This window comes from Gallus gallus, chromosome 1 (genome assembly GCF_016699485.2).
Source record: "Gallus gallus isolate bGalGal1 chromosome 1, bGalGal1.mat.broiler.GRCg7b, whole genome shotgun sequence".
NCBI classification, from domain to species: domain Eukaryota; kingdom Metazoa; phylum Chordata; class Aves; order Galliformes; family Phasianidae; genus Gallus; species Gallus gallus.
In genome coordinates, this window is record NC_052532.1 from 129,372,705 (window position 1) to 129,390,307 (window position 17,603).

The 17,603-nt window shown below is 38.0% G+C and overlaps 1 long non-coding RNA gene across 2 annotated transcripts; it reads right to left on the reverse strand.

The window, feature by feature from the left end:
- Positions 1–8,036: 8,036 nt before the first annotated feature.
- LOC121109390 lies at positions 8,037–16,622 on the reverse strand. Of its 2 annotated transcripts, XR_006932600.1 has the most exons (4): positions 16,169–16,622; positions 12,749–15,297; positions 12,186–12,295; positions 8,037–8,186 (listed from the first exon to the last, which is right to left on the reverse strand). It is a non-coding gene; the product is annotated as an uncharacterized LOC121109390 (long non-coding RNA). The 2 variants fall into 2 exon arrangements; XR_005845454.1 differs by having other exon boundaries at positions 12,749–16,622.
- Positions 16,623–17,603: the final 981 nt, after the last annotated feature.

The window sequence follows — 17,603 nt, forward strand, 5'->3', positions numbered from 1 at the left end:
TCATCAGTTACGGCTTTGGTAACTGAGGACTGCTTAAGCAAAATGCTCACATTGACAGTAGAGAACTTTTACCAGATCTCCAGTGGAGAAGCAGTGCTTTTAGCTGGTGGTGAAGCACTGCAATGTGTCACTGGACTTTCTGAGTCACATCTCTTGGACAGCTCAATACTGAAGGTCTTCAGTTTTGTGGCTCTGGCTCTTAGTGCTTTGGTACTACAAGAGATATAAAAAATCTCAGTCTGTCCCCATGGAATAATGATATACAAGAGAACCTGCTGGTTTAACCACTGTGGTATGACTAGAGATATATCACCACAGGCCCCGAACTGCTATGTCCTCACTGATCTCTCAGAAGCAATTCGTGTGGTGGGATCCTGTTGCCTCTCTGCTAGGTGACTCAGGCACCTAGCTTTCCTTTCAGTCTGTATCATGAATCTGATTCAAATGCTCACTGTTCCAGTAGATATCAGGGCACATGTATCCTCTGAGGCATCTAACCAGTGTCTTAAGCTTGGCTTTATATCTACAGTGTGTTTTGTTATTCTCTTTATCTACCTTTTAATTCAGTAATCTCAGTAGGCCTCCAAAAATCGCTTATGCATTCTTGAAACACATTCAGACTGCCTTTCTGTCATGGAATAATATATATGTATGATTTTGAACACTCAACCGTTCTTAAGACAATGCCACCGTGAATACTGAACGGAAACCTACTCCAGAATGCACAAAAAAAAACATACTCTACAGTTCTGATCTCTACGCTTTTATATATATATATATTTCAAATTACAGCCTTTCAGTTGTGGGACAGAGGAGAAATGTCACTTACTGACTGCAAAGCAGCCAGTTTTTTCAGCCTGTCTATGAGTTTGCAGAATCCTGGGGTTATGATACTTTTAACTATGCGATCCTAAATTACCACAGGTTGAGTTAGTTCAGCTGTCTCCACATGTCAGTCCATGGGAGGAAGGACCTCCTAGGACATGTCATCAGAGGAGTCAGGTAACAGCTTTCAAGCTAAATAACAGAGTTGGATTTTTCACTGCTCTGTACTTTGTGAGACTGAATACATGCATGTGCAGGCCTTCTCTGTGAGGGTAATTGTATTTCCAGCCACTCTGCACTCATCTTGCCTGAGCATAGGTCACTGCAGAAGGTGAGGGGACTGGAGAGTCAGTTCTTTTGATCTTGAGATGATCATTGCATTTGGGTCTCTTTAATATTATTTAGTTTGTTTGATCTCACATCAAGACTTTAGTAATTTTTTTTTTCCCGGTGATGGGAAGAAACAACAGTGAATTAATTCCTCATCTTTGTACCTGTCTCTCTGCTGTGATCATCCTCTCTTGTTCGCTTTACTTCAGGATAGTTTTACACCTGCACATCATCATTAAGGCCATGACAGCCCCTTAAACGAATAAAAGCAAGACATATTTGTATGGCAAGCCTTTTTACTGGGACAAAGGCTGCACTGTGTGGGACAGTACCTGAAATAGCGAGAACAATAACTGTACCTGAATTCAACCCACTTAAGTGAGGCGTCTCTGCTAAAAAATCCAGAAGCCCATGTAGAATGGCAGATATCTTGCACAGATGCCTCATTCTACTTGAGGATGTCTGTTTCCTTCTATTTTTTTTCCTTTGATTGTAGAGGGATTGTCTTACCGCTGAGCTCTAGGCTCAGTACATAAAGTGAAATAAGAAAAAGACATTAATGATATTGAAGATGTAAAATGTAGTTATAAGGAGGAAAGTAGTGTAGTGGTGAATGAAAAAATGGCTCTCAGATGTAATGTTTCCTCAGACCCTTCCTCAGAAGATAGCCCATCATGGACATATATATCTGGTATTTTGAAACTTCTGTCATTTTCCTAATTCTTCTTTCAAGAAGATGCAAGACTGTTTCAAGATTCAACCATTATTGAAAATGTCCTCCAAACTGCTTGAAATATGCATTTCTAACTCCATCTACAGCCAGCTCAGGAAAGTGGGATGGATTTTGGATTAATCTGCCTGAAACCTAAGATTGACCTGTTGTCATGACTATTGTCTTTGCCTTACTCAGAAACTGACCTCAGAACATGAAGCATGTGATACTAAGTTGATTTGATCTGTGATATATAGCCAGAAGAAAAACTATCATACCAAACTATCACATGGGTCTTTTGTTGTAAAGTAACTGTATGAAGTTGAATTTGGTGCTTTAATGCTGAAGTAAAACAAATGAGCAATGTAACAAAAGAACTCTATGTTCTTTACCTATGAGAATCCTTTGATGGCTCTAAAATTTGAACGAGCAGATCTGACAAATTCAGCTCTCTCCCTTGATGACAACTTCCTTACGGGCTGTGAAAATGGAATACTTATAAGTCCTTTTACCTTTCGTCAAACTCTGAAGCTGGCTAACAGAATTAAGAGGAAAAGGCAGGTGACCGACAGACATAGCCCCATATACATGCAGAACATGATCAGCCAAACCTTGTTTCCTAGTAAATCAGGCTCAAAGTTCTTGAAGGCACACTAGTATTCTGAACAATTAAATTTTCAAATTATAAAAATACAAGAACTCATGGACTCAAAATACTTAAGTTTTTTCTCTGCGAAATAAGATCTTAAGTGAAATTGAGTAAAAGGGTTGTTTGAAAAACACAGTTGTTCTGCAGTGCTACATGATGAAACTGTTTGTCAATGAAACCAAGTGAGACAAACACCGAGCTCTTTGGAAATAATATGGGTTTATTAAATATATGATTTCAAAAGCATACAACCCATTTTTATTTTATTTTATTTTATTTTATTTTATTTTATTTTATTTTATTTTATTTTATTTTATTTATTTATTTATTTATTTATTGCGGTTACACATGTGCTAAAGAAGTGTTCAGCTTTTTCAGTCATTGAAAAATAATTTTTGCACTTGTGGTAAATGCAAGTCAAGTTATTATGTGGGCGTAGTACTCTTGCTCCCATTGAAATTAATACCAAAATTCTGATGACATGGATTTTTAATTCTGTTGAAACAGTGGGAAATATGTGAAATTACGGCACGAAGTTTGACTTCTCACCATAGCAATGCAGTCTGATTTCACAGTTCAGCATCATCTGTAGAAAGAGGGAGAGGTAAACAACACCAGAGCATCAACTCAAGATGAAGATATATTTTCTTTGGCATAAAAAAAAAAAAACAAAACCAAAACAAAACAAACAAAAAAAAACCCAGTATAAAAGTGCAAGCAATACATATTTCATATCAAATTTGAGATTCCTGAAACAAATACAATTTCAATATTGTAAACATTACATAGGAGTCAAGATTGAAACAAAATATATTTTTTGTTTATCTGGTTGGTTGGTTAGGGTTTTGCTTTGTTCTAGTTTTGTTCCATATTTTTGTCAAAGTTAGATGATAATTGATATAAAGCTGCAATTTGATATGTTGAATCATATCACAAACATCCTGTCGAGACAGACTGATGGTTTATCTATTTTTTTACTGTGTATTGTGTGGGTGTACTTTTTATCTATTTCTTGATTGATTTTAAGAATGTTTGGAATAAATAGGAAGGGCACTGTAAAAGTTCAGCATGTATCAGTGGCTGTACATGCAGTTCTAGTTGTACCATTAAAAAAGAACATAATAAATCTAGAGAGAGAAAGTCAACAGCAATAGAAAGCATGATGGCTTGAATCTGAGAAGGAATGAGGTGGGCTAGGATCCTTCAGGCAGGAACAGAAATAGCTAAGAGGGATGATGATAGTAGGCTTATAAATGTAACAAATCAGATAGACCTCTTCCAACTAAACTGCTGAAATGCAAAATCTTTGCCAAAGAGTGCTATGGATGCTGAAGTCAATATGACTGCAAAAGGTGATTTAAAAACCTCACATAACATTTGTGGGTTCATCAAGAGCTACTGAGCACACTTCTCTAACTCAGGAAGACCCTGAGCTACAGACAGCCAGATGAGGGAAGTTTGCCTTCTGTGCTTGCCCTCTTACATCCCTCCCTTGGCCTCTTGCTGGAGGTGTTGATGGTGCATTGTGCCCTCCTCACCTGCCCTGGGATGTCATCCTTGGAATGGAGTCTTCCAGGCTGGACTCCTGACTACTGAGGGGCTTCCTCTGCATGGAGAGGAGCAGGCTTTGGGGAGAACATGCCATGCCCTCCCTTCCTCCCCTGGAGGGAATGTGCAGGAGATTTTGAGCTGAGCTCTCATATCTTATTTCTTGTGCACCTTTTGGTAGTGGGAAGAAAATAAATAAGTCTTTGAAGTATAGATTAGCTGATCACCGTTGATAAGAGCATGAGCAGATATAGTCCTTATCTTTTTTCCTGGAATCTGTTTACTAAAGGCCTATAGAAATTTTCTAAAAATGCTGAACAAACTCACAGTATGTAAGCAGACACAGTAACAATAAGCTATTGAATACGAGCCCGAAGATGACCCCCTAATGGTCAGGGGCTTATGACTGCTGGGGCTGTGCTATTAGAGCAGGCTGTAGGTGTAATCATACTCCAGCTACAGAAGCTCACAACTCCACATGAAGACACATGCCATGCAAATATGTCTCATCTATAATTGGTGGGCATATTTCATATTTTGCCTCATTTCTCCACCTCCTTCCTTCTCCCCCCCCCCCCCCCCCCCCCCCAAATGTGCTGCCTGAACATGGACATGAGGCAAAATTGTTCAAATAAAAAAATTTAAACTTTCTCAGTTTAAGTTGTTCTACTATCTCTGTTTCGTTGTTTGATGAGGAAGATAATGAAATGGGAGATAACAGTAAAAGGAAAAAGTGGCCTATCTTGATCTACTTTTTTTCCTTGTCAGTACTCTGTGTTAGGTGCCATTATATTTTTTTCTTCTGATTAATGTGAAGATGTTTCTAGTTTCTCTTTTCATTCGTTCAGTTTGTCACCCTCACTAATCAGAATGTATTCTTTCCCAATATAAGTTTGCATTTCAGTGCAGAGCTGGGAAAGAGTGCAAGTTCGACTAATGCATAATTTGTTTCCTGTGGCAAGAGTGATGACATGAGTGGGCTGCAGCCTGGGCTTGCTCTGCTGGCACAGCTGTAGGCCTGCAGCTCTTCTTCTAGCAAGAGGTGGGTTTGTCCCTCAGCCAAGGTGAGAGGGAAAACTCTCATTTCACAAACTCATGATTGATAATAGATAGGAGGGGAAAAAGTCTGAAAACTTTTACATCACAGGCATGCACTCAAGGCACCAATTTGCAGCAATGAATAAGGAGATAAAATCAGGTAATTCTCTTATAGTGCTGTTGTACATTCAAGCAGAAGAGCTGTGAATCAATACGTTGCATGGCACTCAGCACTCAGGCTGACCCTCTCTTAGCTGAGAGTAATGCTGTCCTGGTTTGGTTCTCTTGTCAAATAAGTGAACTAAGGGGTCCTCTGCCCTAAGAGCTATGGAATTAAAATTACATAAATGAGTTTGTATGGGAGTGGGCCAGTAAGAAGCAGGAGCAGTGAAAGTGGGAATCTTGTGGTTATTATTCCTTAATCATTTAAAAATAGAATTTTCTCCCTGTAGAAGCCGAGCAGTACAAACTGATAGACATCACAGACCAACCTGTTGTAAGTGTATGATCTCAGGAAGCACTTTTTACTTTGATTCTTCAAGACTAGATTTTGTGACTTCTCTATGTCACTGAAGCACTCTATAGTGTATCAATGTAACTGAGGATGGGCAAGTCTTTGGCTCAGACATTATTTTGCTGTATTAATCCATCAGCTGTTGAAGTTCCATGTAGCTAAATGAATTTCGGGAGTAGGGGCGAAGAGGAAAGAAAAAGCACTGAATGTAACTAGCTTTGAAATATCAACGTAGCATAAAAACTACTTTGCTTACATTCATTTCATATGCACTGGGACTCTGTCATACCCAAACGGTTAAAGAAGAATATTTTCAGGAAAACCAGATACAATTTTTCAGCATGACTTTCCATATCAGTAACATATTTAAAATTGAAATAAGGAGAAAAGGACATCTTGAAGAGATGTTTGTTTAACAAAAGCAGAGTCCTCCTTTGCAACTCAAAAGCATTACCATCTTTCCATGAGCCCTCCCAGCCTTTACTTGCCCTTTCCAGACTGTTTTATGGAGAATGATGCCAAATAAATAAATAAATCCTAAATACATGTTCTTCCCCTTTAGATCTAATTTGATAAGCGCTACTACCCTTCATTCTCCAAATACCTACTGATCATGGCCATCACAAAGTTAATACTGTTACCAGAAATTAGCTTAGCTTAAGTGAAAACATGTGTTTGCCTGTACAATGGCATTTTAGAAAACATGCTTATATTTCACCATCCTCAAATTTTCTATGGTTTGTTTGTTTGAAAACAACATTTGAAATTCAATTACATTTGCTACAATTCTCAGAAGGGCCTGTTTCCTTTTAAAAACAACTCACAGGAGAAAAGAAAATGGGGACTATCAAGAAAAAGATCAAACTCTTGTTGGTGCAAGAGGCAGTCTCATTGACTGGCTTTCCTTCCTTCTTCCTTTAAACACTTTAGACACATTTATTTTTTCCTATTTAAATACAGTGTCTGTGCATAACTCATTTCCAATTAGTCTTACACTGAAAGATCATCTTAGCAGTCAGTAATGACTGCAGCAAGATTGTAAGAAAGAAGGCACCCTGGATGAAGTTTCCCCCCAAACCACTATTAACTGCAGATTGATTGGCAATAGAACTGGAGTTGGCAGCTGGGTTTTGGATTCTAACACCTTGAGACCTTGTCTGAAGATCAGCTTTGGAGATGGAATGTACCTCAATAAGTTGGGCAAAGACCGTTTGCCAGTAGGTTGGTAGATCTTATAAGCAGGGCTTCATGCTAGGAAGGAGGGGAAGGGAAATGATAACCAGCAGCTCTGTAGAGGAGTGACACATAGGGCTCCTGAGAAAGGGATGTGGAGTGATGTAGTAGGGTCCACTTCCAACACTTGCAGATTAGAAAAGCAATGACTACAAGACAGCAGTACAGAGAAATCCCCCAAACTCTTTCGAGGAACACAAAACTTGCCCCTTTAAAGTGTTTGTACACCTACACATGTTGTATGGGTAATAAATCAGATTTGTTAGAGATAGCATACTTCTGCAGGGCTGTGATCTTATTGACATCATCAGAGAGCTGTGGTAAGATGCCTCCTGTGGCTGGAGTGTTGCAATGGAAGGAAACAGGCTGTTTGAGAAGGAAAAACTGGATAGATAATGAGGGAGTGACAATCTCTATGCTGATTATTGGCTGGAGTGTGTGGAACAGTCCCTGGGGATGGATAAGGAACTGATTGAGAGCTTATGGTGTAGGATTAAATGGAAGACAGGTCTAAATGACATTAAGTGGGAGTCTGCTATAGGTCACTTGATCAAGGAAAGAAAACAGATGAGATCCTCTACTCACAGTTAGGAGCAGACTCAAGTTCACAAGTTCTGGTCCTTACAGTCAACTTAAACTACTCCAACATCCACCAGAGGGACAACACAGCAGGGCATAAGTAATCCATGAGGTTCCCTGAATGTGTTGATGATAAATTCCGTTTCAAAATGATAGAGGAGATGTCAAGGAGAGGCTTGTTGGGAACATGAACATCAAAGACATCTTTGGATGTAGTGACCATGAAATGGTGGAGTTCAAGATCCTTAGGGAAGCAAAGAGGGCATACAGCAAGCTGACTTCCTTGGACTTCAAGAGAAAAGACTTTGGGCTTTTCAAAGGTTTGCTTGGTAGAGGGCTATGGTATAAAACCTTGGAGGGAAGATGGGCCCAAGAATGCTGGCTAATATTCAAGGATCGCTGCCCCCAAGCTCAAGTACAATGCATCCCAACAAAAAGAAAACAAGCAAAAACACCATCAAGCCTGCATGAATGAATTAGGAGCTCCTAGTCAAGCTTAAACACATAAACAGAAGCCTAGAAGTGATGGAAGCAATGACAACTAACCTAGGAAGAATACAGAGACATTCTCTGAGCAAGTGGAAATCAAATACAGAGAGCTAACTTGCCCAAATAGAATTGAACCTGGTATCCAGCATTGTCTCTTGAGTGTTGAGACAGAACTGCTCATACTGAGACCCCAAAATTTTGGATGGTTAAACATGGCGTGGAAGTTCTTAGTAAGGAATGGCTAGTCAAACTGAGGATTTTCCACTATTCTAGAAAATAAGAAAAAGAAATCAAATCTTTATAACTAAGTATTTGAAAAGTGTTTTGGAATGATTGGCATGCATAAAATACAAATATTTAGATCCAGTATAGACTTTAAAAAATTGACTATCACTTTTGTTATATAATGGAAGAAAAAAAGCATGTATAAGAAGATTATTTTGGTGGTGAATTTTTATCACATTTTTCTTATAACAATCTCAACTTTGCTATCATGTACTAAACAAACAAGCAAATTGTTAGGTTAATATTAGTCTCTTTTGTTCAAAATTTAAACCAGAAGACTGAATGAGTAAAGTTAATTTTCTGCATGCAATTTTATTTTCATTATTTTTTGCATATACGCGCCCACTTGAGAACAGATGAAAGAAGTAAAACTTCACTATTTGAACATAAATCAACTCAAATTTATTATCATTGGGTACTACATAGAAGAGATGTCTGGGATTTGCAAAACTTCAGGACACTGAAAAACTTCTGTTGCTAAGCATTTCAAATAGTACTTTAAAACAATTTAGAGCTAAATAAAATATGTGCCTACAAAATAGAAACACTAACCAAAACTATTCAGCACACAACAGACTGCTGTTTATGCATAATCCTTGCAAATTATTATTAAACTAGCACATTTGGTTGAATTTCTCTCCCCCAAAAAACCAATCTGGAAAAGATTTCAAATGACAAAACCAAAAAATTGTGTATTGATGCAGTGAAGTAGAACTTTACAAATGTTGATAAAAATTATCTATAATCAGAACTTTCACATTTAAAAAATTCTCTTTTTTTTTCTCTTTGTTGAAAAATACACTGTCCGTTATTAAAAAGAAAAAAGAAAAACACCTATTTCATTTTCATTTTTTCATTATTTTTTCTACAGGAAAAGCAAGCAAAATGGCAGTTACCAGTGAAAAAATTCTGCCATAATCCGATTTTTAATAGGAACATTTTACTGTTAGAAGTGCTTAGTAAAGTGGCAAAAGGTTTGTGAGGAAATATGTTTTATGAAACCAACTCACACATCTGGAAAAAGAAATAGAGAAACCTTTAAGCACACAAATCTTTTGTGAGTCTGAAGTAGACACAGCAATCCTACACGTGTGCAGAGGTTGTGAATAATTGCTATGGTTTTAAAGAAGTATGTTCATCAGAAAGTCACAGTGAAAAGTGGTCCTTACACAAAGTAGAAGTGTCTCAGGGGGAAGTGATAATATCTTTAGCCTTGTCATAAAGAGAACTGATGTCAAATGTGTGCTTCAACAGATAAAACAATTTCACCATTGAAGGAACTCAAAATCTATGACTGTTCTGTTCTGCAAGGCAGGGTGACTCATTGTTTCCTTTAATTTGCATATGGATGAAATCAGGATTTGAGATAATGAGACCCAGCATGTTTTCCTTGGGGGAGTGGGAAGGGAAGAAGGAAAAAGAAGGCAAGCTAAGTTATATTTTGAAGGGGCAACTGTTGTGTTGTGTTAAATAGAGAACTAGACTGTTACCATATCTTTGGGAGTCCACCAGAGTTCCAAATACAGTTAAACAATTTGAAAACAATGCTTCAACTTTCATTTGTCAAGTGAAGACATGATGAAGCATATGCTGTCCATACCTGGGGCAAAATGGAAGACAGCTAGATGATATGCTTTAGTTCTCTTCTGTCCATGGAATGCGAGTGTGTGTGTATTAGTTCTTACCAATATGCACTCTTGTTTTTACCAACACAAAAAATACAGACTTGTAATAATTCTTAAATTTTAACAAGGACCTTCAGATTTCCTAAAGATGTGACTTATCTTGCTCATATTGCCTTACACATGCAAGCAGTGACCATTGAAATTAATGTTTACGGAGTCAGAAAAAAAATTGTGAATTTCAAACCTAGAAGAGTTGAGTTGCCAGTTCTATGGCCTTCATTTGAGAGTTCTTTAGACAGTACTGAATTCTCATTTTTATCAGTTAAAAGACTTACAATGTGAATTTGTCTAGATCTTCTCTTAATATTGACAACTACGTAAGAATTGCTGATACCTAGTAGCATTGGGATAGCATTGGGATTTCAGATAAAGCTACCATCATGAAGAATGAGCTACAAACTTTTGCTTTTAAAGTTGACCAAAGTGTATTATAGCTTCATTTACAGCAAACAATATAAACAAATTTAGATCTTACATGTCTATGCCATTCTGAGACTTAGAAATCACTGAAAAAGTCCCCCAGAGCAGTCAGCATTCAGAGCACTCTGAAAGACTCTGAATGGTCTAGGAGTTATCACTACACTACAACAATGGTTCTGTGGCAGAAGCTGACATCATTTCTCAGATCAGGCTTAAGAATGCAGTCTAGAAATCTGAAGATGTCAAACATCTGAAGTTAAAAGGCACCAGCCATCACGCTGACTAAAATTTAAGTTTCAGTGTGTTAACTCTAACCAACTTACTTCTGAAGTTTATCTGAGTACGGCATTATTCACTGCTTCCTCTGCTGGGCAGTATTTGGGACTGCATATCCTGACAGTGGGACAACTAAATTTCAGTTGAAAATGAAGAAATGTCCACAGATAACTCTGTTTCTGCAGAATTTGCACACAAATCTTGCAGAGCGACAAAGAAACCCAAATCACCGTTCATATGTTTAGCTGGCATGTGTCTTGATTTACTGAGCTTATATCATTTTCTAAATCACTTTGGGGCATAAGCTGGTATAAGTGCAAGAAATAATGAAACACGCATTTTATGCCTCAGAAAAATACCGAGGTTCATAAGCATTCCCCCAGCTAACTTCTACATTGCTTGATTTTTCTGAATTAAGTGGTGGTAATTATGTGACTAATATGCGCTCCTAGTTAACATGCTTGTCTCTATGAGTTCAATAATTGCTTATTCAAACAATACAACAGGCATGTAACAAATAATTGGCATGCACAATTACCTAATTTGCATCAGCAGTCAGTGTGATTTCATGTCATACTTATTATGCATGAAATCGTGTGTATTTTTAAAATATCTGAAACCCAAATGAGAAACATAGACCCAACATAATTTTTTTATTTACTTTTTTCCTTTCCCTCTAAAAATATTTTACTTTCACCAATACGTTCATTTTTGTGGTTTTACTAGAGTTTATTTATTTATTCTTTCCCTAGCTCATTGTTCTCTAACAAGGTCTGTAGAATAATATGAACAAATATGCCATGAGAGGGTCATCTCTGTCAGCTTAAGTGTCCACCTGTGTCTGCTTAAGTAGTGCTTAAATTCTTTTGTGAACGCTCAGAGAGGCCTCAAATTTTCAGTAAGCAAAGTCTGAACAATTTTCATTCAGGCATGGTTACCTTCTGAAAAGGAAAGCTTTCTCTAAACAAACTTGATATTATTAATGACTATCCATTTGCCCCTCCCCATTAACAACGTTACTCTCATTGCTATTTTTGAATCCCAAAGCATTTTAAAATGTTGTTGCAATTTTGGTTTAATTTTTTTTTACTTAAAGAAATGGGAAATTTGGAGACATTGCAGTCTTCGCATTTAAAAGTTTTACAATTGCTGATTTAAGCACTTAATTTAAGTGGATCTAAGTTTAAATGATGTTTTCAGATGCATTTCTTGTGCAAATTGAATGAAAACATTAAAATGGTAAAGAAGAAATAAGAGATAATCCTTAGTTGATGCACCACCTTAAAGGAAGGTGTGCTCCGTTTTTCAGTGTGGAACACAAAGCAGGGGAGAAGAAATGGAGTAATTTAACAAGGTGAAACACACACAGATAGCCATGGCCTTGCCTGTGTCTCTAGGGTGGGACAGCTGGAGCTGATTAGCTGTTTCTGTGCCTTCGACTGTATCACAGTTCTCATCTCAGCTCTGCATGGGAGTTGAACTTAAATGCTTAGTTTTCAAGTTTCACAATTTAGCTAGTTTTCAAGTTTTCAGTTACTCAGATATTCTAAAACATTTATTTCCCTATATTCCCCAGAACATCTCCACTTTAGATCCACTTACCAGCCTAACACCATAACTACTGACAGCACAGTATTTACTTCGGTAGATGCTAATTTTTTAAGAAATCTTTGCAGGACTTCACCCCCGTACGGTTAATCTTCATTTCATGCCTGAAAAAAACACACAGAAATTGCTGAGTTTTCCTGCAGAAAAAACTGCTGGTCAAAGCCTGAGTATAGACCTGGAGCTGGAGGAGTCCCAAGGAGAGATTCATAAAACATCTTCCTCCTTTTTGCCTGTGATCAAGTTGCAGAGTTTGGTATAGAAGCTGACAGCTACTGGGTAGCAGTTGTGGCATATTTCCCACAATGATTCATCTTTTAAAGACTGATTTCATGCTGCTCTGTGCTGAAGGTGATCAGTACCAAGCAGGCTATCAGTCTCAAAAAAGGACCTTTCTATTGCCATAGAGTGGATGAAAATACCTACAGAGTGAACTGTAGTGTCTTCAATTGTGACAGCAAATTCCAGCCATAGGGTGTAGGAAGCTGGCTAAAACCTTGGAATAAAGTCTCCTACCACCTCAAATAGAGATCATAATTAACAGGAGAAAATGTATTTACCAACACAGGAGTTTCTTCTTCATTGAATGCTCCTCAGGGTTATGCAGGACTGGAGAAGTCAGCAGCAGCTGCATGCTTATAGTCTTAGATGAAAAAGATGAAAAGAATAATATAAGTTGTATTGCAGGGATACTTTGCTAATTAAAACAACATAAACAGATAGGGCTTAAAGGAAGAACAGCAAACTAAGAACAGAAAACTAGCAATTAGACTGTCTTGTTCTTCTTGCTGCTATAACTTATTTTGAATTATTTTAAATTAATTTTAGCAAATTTTACTAATACATCAATTTTTTGAGCAAATTCATTTTAAGTGTAAATTTTGAGACTTTGATCACTTCAGTGTCTGGGAAACTCAAATGCCTTTGTTGCCAAATGACTTTATTCTTGCTCTTAGATTACAGGTGCTCCTGAGAAGACAGAGTTCTACATTTTATAATCCTTATCTATTTACAGGATATGGTCACCCAATGCCCATCTTTGCTTATATAAACTACTGCAAGGTAATAGATTTGCTAGAAGAACAAATCTTAAATCTCAAAAAACAACCTGGGCAGTGACATCAACCAAAGTCAAAAAACACCATCATTTCTTGCTGGATTAGGCTATACCACCACAGGACACAAACACCATTATTTGTATCTGCAATTGAAAAACTGCCTTGTCACCAACACATTTTGTGTTGCATTCTGGGGAATCTTAAAACATTCTTAAACATATGGGGGACATAGATTCTGGGGATAAGTTATAAAAAACCCTTTGAGATCCTTCAGAATTCAAACATGCTTCAATTTAGCATGACGAATGCTGGAAGCTCTCCTTGGCTGTCAGGAAGACAGGATTTCTCTTGATCCCTGCAATGTCAGCTCTCATACCAGCTTGCTCTCATAGAAGAGCACCATTCTCCACGAACAGCCTTAAACTCAGAGAGCTGGACACTTGCTAGGCAAGGAGAAGAATCATAGAACCACAGAATCATAGAATGGTTTGGGTTGGAAGGGACCTTTAAGATCATCTAGTTCCAACCCTCCGCTATAGGCAGGGACACCTCCCAGTACACCAGGTTGCTCAAAGCCCCGTTCAGCCTGGCCTAAGTCCCCAGGGAGGGAACATCCAACCTCACTGGGCCACCTGTTCCAGTGTCTCACCACCCTCACAATAAAGAACTTGTTCCTTATATCTAGTATAAATCAACACTCTTCCAGTTTGCATCTCTTAATCTTCATCCTACCACTACATGCCCTTGTAAAAAGTCCCTCCACAGCTTTCCTGTAGGCCCCCTTCAGGTACTGGAGAACTTGTTAACTAGAAGAAATAAAGAAAATAAACAATATGAACTTCCCGAAGCAAGCATAAAACTTGAAGTCTGTTTCTCTCTTTTCAGGTGACATGCTGCAGGTGCCTTCTTGGTCTGTGAGATCAGGGATCTATGTGTAGCGAAGGTGCTATCTACACTAAATAATCTGTTTATATTTCCTTGGCACTGTGAAATTTACAAATCAGCCTCTGAGGCTGAGATGTTCCTTTCTTCCTGGTAACAGCATCACCACAAGGAGATTCTGTTCCCTGTATGTTTCCCTTTCACAGTGTCCCAATATCATGTGCTGTTCTGTAGCTGACCTAAATTTGTTGTTTATTTAAAACTTCTTCTAAATGAACACAATACTTGGCTTTAAGGCCACAGAAAAGCTGTTCAAAATATTTTTGATGTTATCAGATTTTCTGCAAAATTTGAACTTGAGAGAACTGAAGTACATTAAACCAACAATTTCATTATGGAAAACTTTTAGGAAAGTGTCAGAAGCAATGATGATATGTGGGAGTTTGCAAAAACAGCAAGTTCAGTTAGTTAATGAGATTTAAACAGTTACGATAACTTCAACGAGAAGTTCAGAGAACAAGTTCACCAAGCTGAATTTCAGGTACTGGTGCTGCAGATCTTTCTGTGATTGAATTTGCTCTTAACAGTTTTGCACAAACTGTAAGTGTGGAAAGCAGTTATCCTGTTTCAACACCTCATCCACTGGGAAGCTGCCAAAACACCAACATCATTTCGGAGGTGAAACCTCCTTTTATTTATTTGTTTGTTTTATTGATTGTTTGTTTGTTTTCCTCCATGGAAATTAGTCCAGATTGCTGAAGGAGCCCCATTTCATGAAGTTAATTCCCAGTTGGAAATATATAAGCACTGATTTTGCTATTGCTTCAGTTTGCACCATTGCAGTCATATAAGAAGCAGTACAAACCATCTGTCACTTGGTCTTTTTAAAAGAAAAAGTCAAAAGACTGTAAATAACAAAACAGATCAATTTCATTAACCTAATTTGACTCAGAATGTTAGCTTTGGCATTCAGCAGTATAAAAATCCAGTAAGTAAATTTTGTCATAACGTATGAAAGCAACAGCATTCTCAAGAAGTTGAAAGTAGCATGGAAAAAAATCATTCTTAAAGTTCTTATCTTTGTTTCAGTATCTCCTGTACAACTGCATATACAGATGCTTCTCCGGAAGAGCTCTTAAACTGTGTCCTTATCTCGTCTCCATTGGTGTCTGTAGCAGTGGAGTGGGGGGGGAGGGAAACCTGCTAAAAATTCCAGGATGCATTTCTTGTATTTTCCCAGACCCAGTGGATGTACCAGAACACACAGCAGCCTGCAGTACCTTATGAGAGCACCAGCATGAAACCAGCTCCTGCCCAAAGCCTGTTTTCTTTCTCCCTGCTAGCAATCTGCACTTAGCAGGAAAAATGTTCCTGATTGCCACCCCACAGTCTTCTCGCAGGTTCATCCCTAATCCATCACCCCTGGGGATGAGGGTCCTCTATAAATGCAGAAGCAAATCAAGAACAAACCTTATTCTTTCTCTCCCTTATCCTTGTTAAAAACTTTCATTAAAGTTCCTTCTCAAGTACCTAAATAAGAACTGAAAGTCATTATCATAGAATCGTTAAGGTTGGAAAAGACGTTTAAGATCATCTAGTCCATCTGTCCACCTATCACTGATACTGCCCACTAACTATGTCCCTAAGTACCACATCTAAACATTTCTTGAACACTTTCATGGATGGTGACTCAATCATCTCCCAGGGCAGCCTGTTCAAGGGCCTCACCACTCTTTCAGAGAAGAAATTGTTTCTAATATCCAATCTGAACCTCCCTGGCAGAACCAGAGACCATTACCTCTCACTCTATTACTGTTACCTGCGAGAAGAAGGCAACCCCCACCTCACCACAACCCCCTTTCAGGTAGTTGTGGAGAGCAATAAGGTCTCCCCTGAGCCTCCTCTTCTGCACACGGAACAATCCCAGTTCCCTCAGCCACTCCCCATAAGACTTGTGCTCCAGACCCCCCACAGCTCCACTGCCCTTCTCTGAACACACTCCAGGGCCTCAATGTCTTTCTGGTAGTGAGGGGCCCAAACCTGAACATAGTACTCCAGGTATGGCCTCACAGAAGGTGAAACTGTGACAGTGACAGTTATGAATCTCTGCCTCAAGTGCGTTGATGCACAGTTTCAACATACATGGGACAGAAAATTTTATATTCAGAACCAATGTTATTTCTGTTACAACTTAAAAGGCAAGTCAGGTTTTTGGCACTGCAGCCCCAGCCACTGAGTGACTTACAGGAGAGCTTATGAACTAGCAAGACCTCACTTACCTGGAAACAGCTATTTAGCTCCTCGCATTTCATCCTGATTTCAAACTGATGTTTCACCACTGTGCCTTTCAAGTACTGTTGGGTGTATCTTGACGTAGTTCAGACCTTGGTACATAAAATAATGCTCTAACCTATCCCACTGTGGTCTCCTGTCTGCTCTATGCAGATACACAGGATGAAATAGCTTTTCAGTGGGTAAAGATTACTGGTTTTGTATTGGCTCTTCTTTTTCCACTGGAAACACTGGTGGCTAGCTTTAGACTGCTTATTATCACACACAATTAAATAAATAAATTATAAATTAAATAAAGGTACATAGTTACTCTGCCATATTCTACAGATTTTAAATTGACTATATGATAAAACTTGCACTGTCATCCTTATACTCTGGATGTGGAACTATGACAGTGTTTTCACGTGTAGTTGAAGGATCCTGCATGTGACATTAACGTAAGTAGATAAAAGAATGAAAATAAAAAGTGACTGATGGTCAAATGTGCATTTGATGCAAAATACTTCAAAAATCTGAGATATCCCCAAAAAGCAACTTCTGAATTTCTAATTCTATCCTTCGCTTTCCTGGAAAATAGAAACATATCGATTAAAAAAAAAAAAAATCACATGGTACTTATTACACATATTTTTAAAAATACACATAGCAAACATGAAATGTAACAAAATGATATGATAAAAAGTTTAGAATACATGACTGAGTGAAATTAAACTGGTAACCCTCTCCAAGATGCTAATTGTTCAGTACTTCCTATTTTATTTTGCTTTCACTGTTTCACCATTTCACCACTTTATAACTTGAATGGGTCATTCTTATTTTTTTTTTATGTCAAGTGATTGTTTGTGTCTGATTTATTCTTAAAACTGCTTAACTTCAGCTGTGGTGGCCATTTAAGTGAGTAAACAGCCTTATTAAAATTATGAACTTCCAAACATAGCATGTACCAAGGCACACTCTTCCTTAATTCTATACCACTCAAATTCATTCTGTGAGCACCTTCTATGTTCTTTAGCATATAAAATGAAGTCTTAAATGTGGATTCAGGTGTGACTCATTCCAAAAGCAGCTTTTTCCTGCCTTTTGGACTCATATCTCTGTGATCAAGTTCTTTAACACATGCACAGAAAATAATTTTTATGGTATGACTTTATCTACTGCCGCAGTACCTATGTACTTTTTCAGT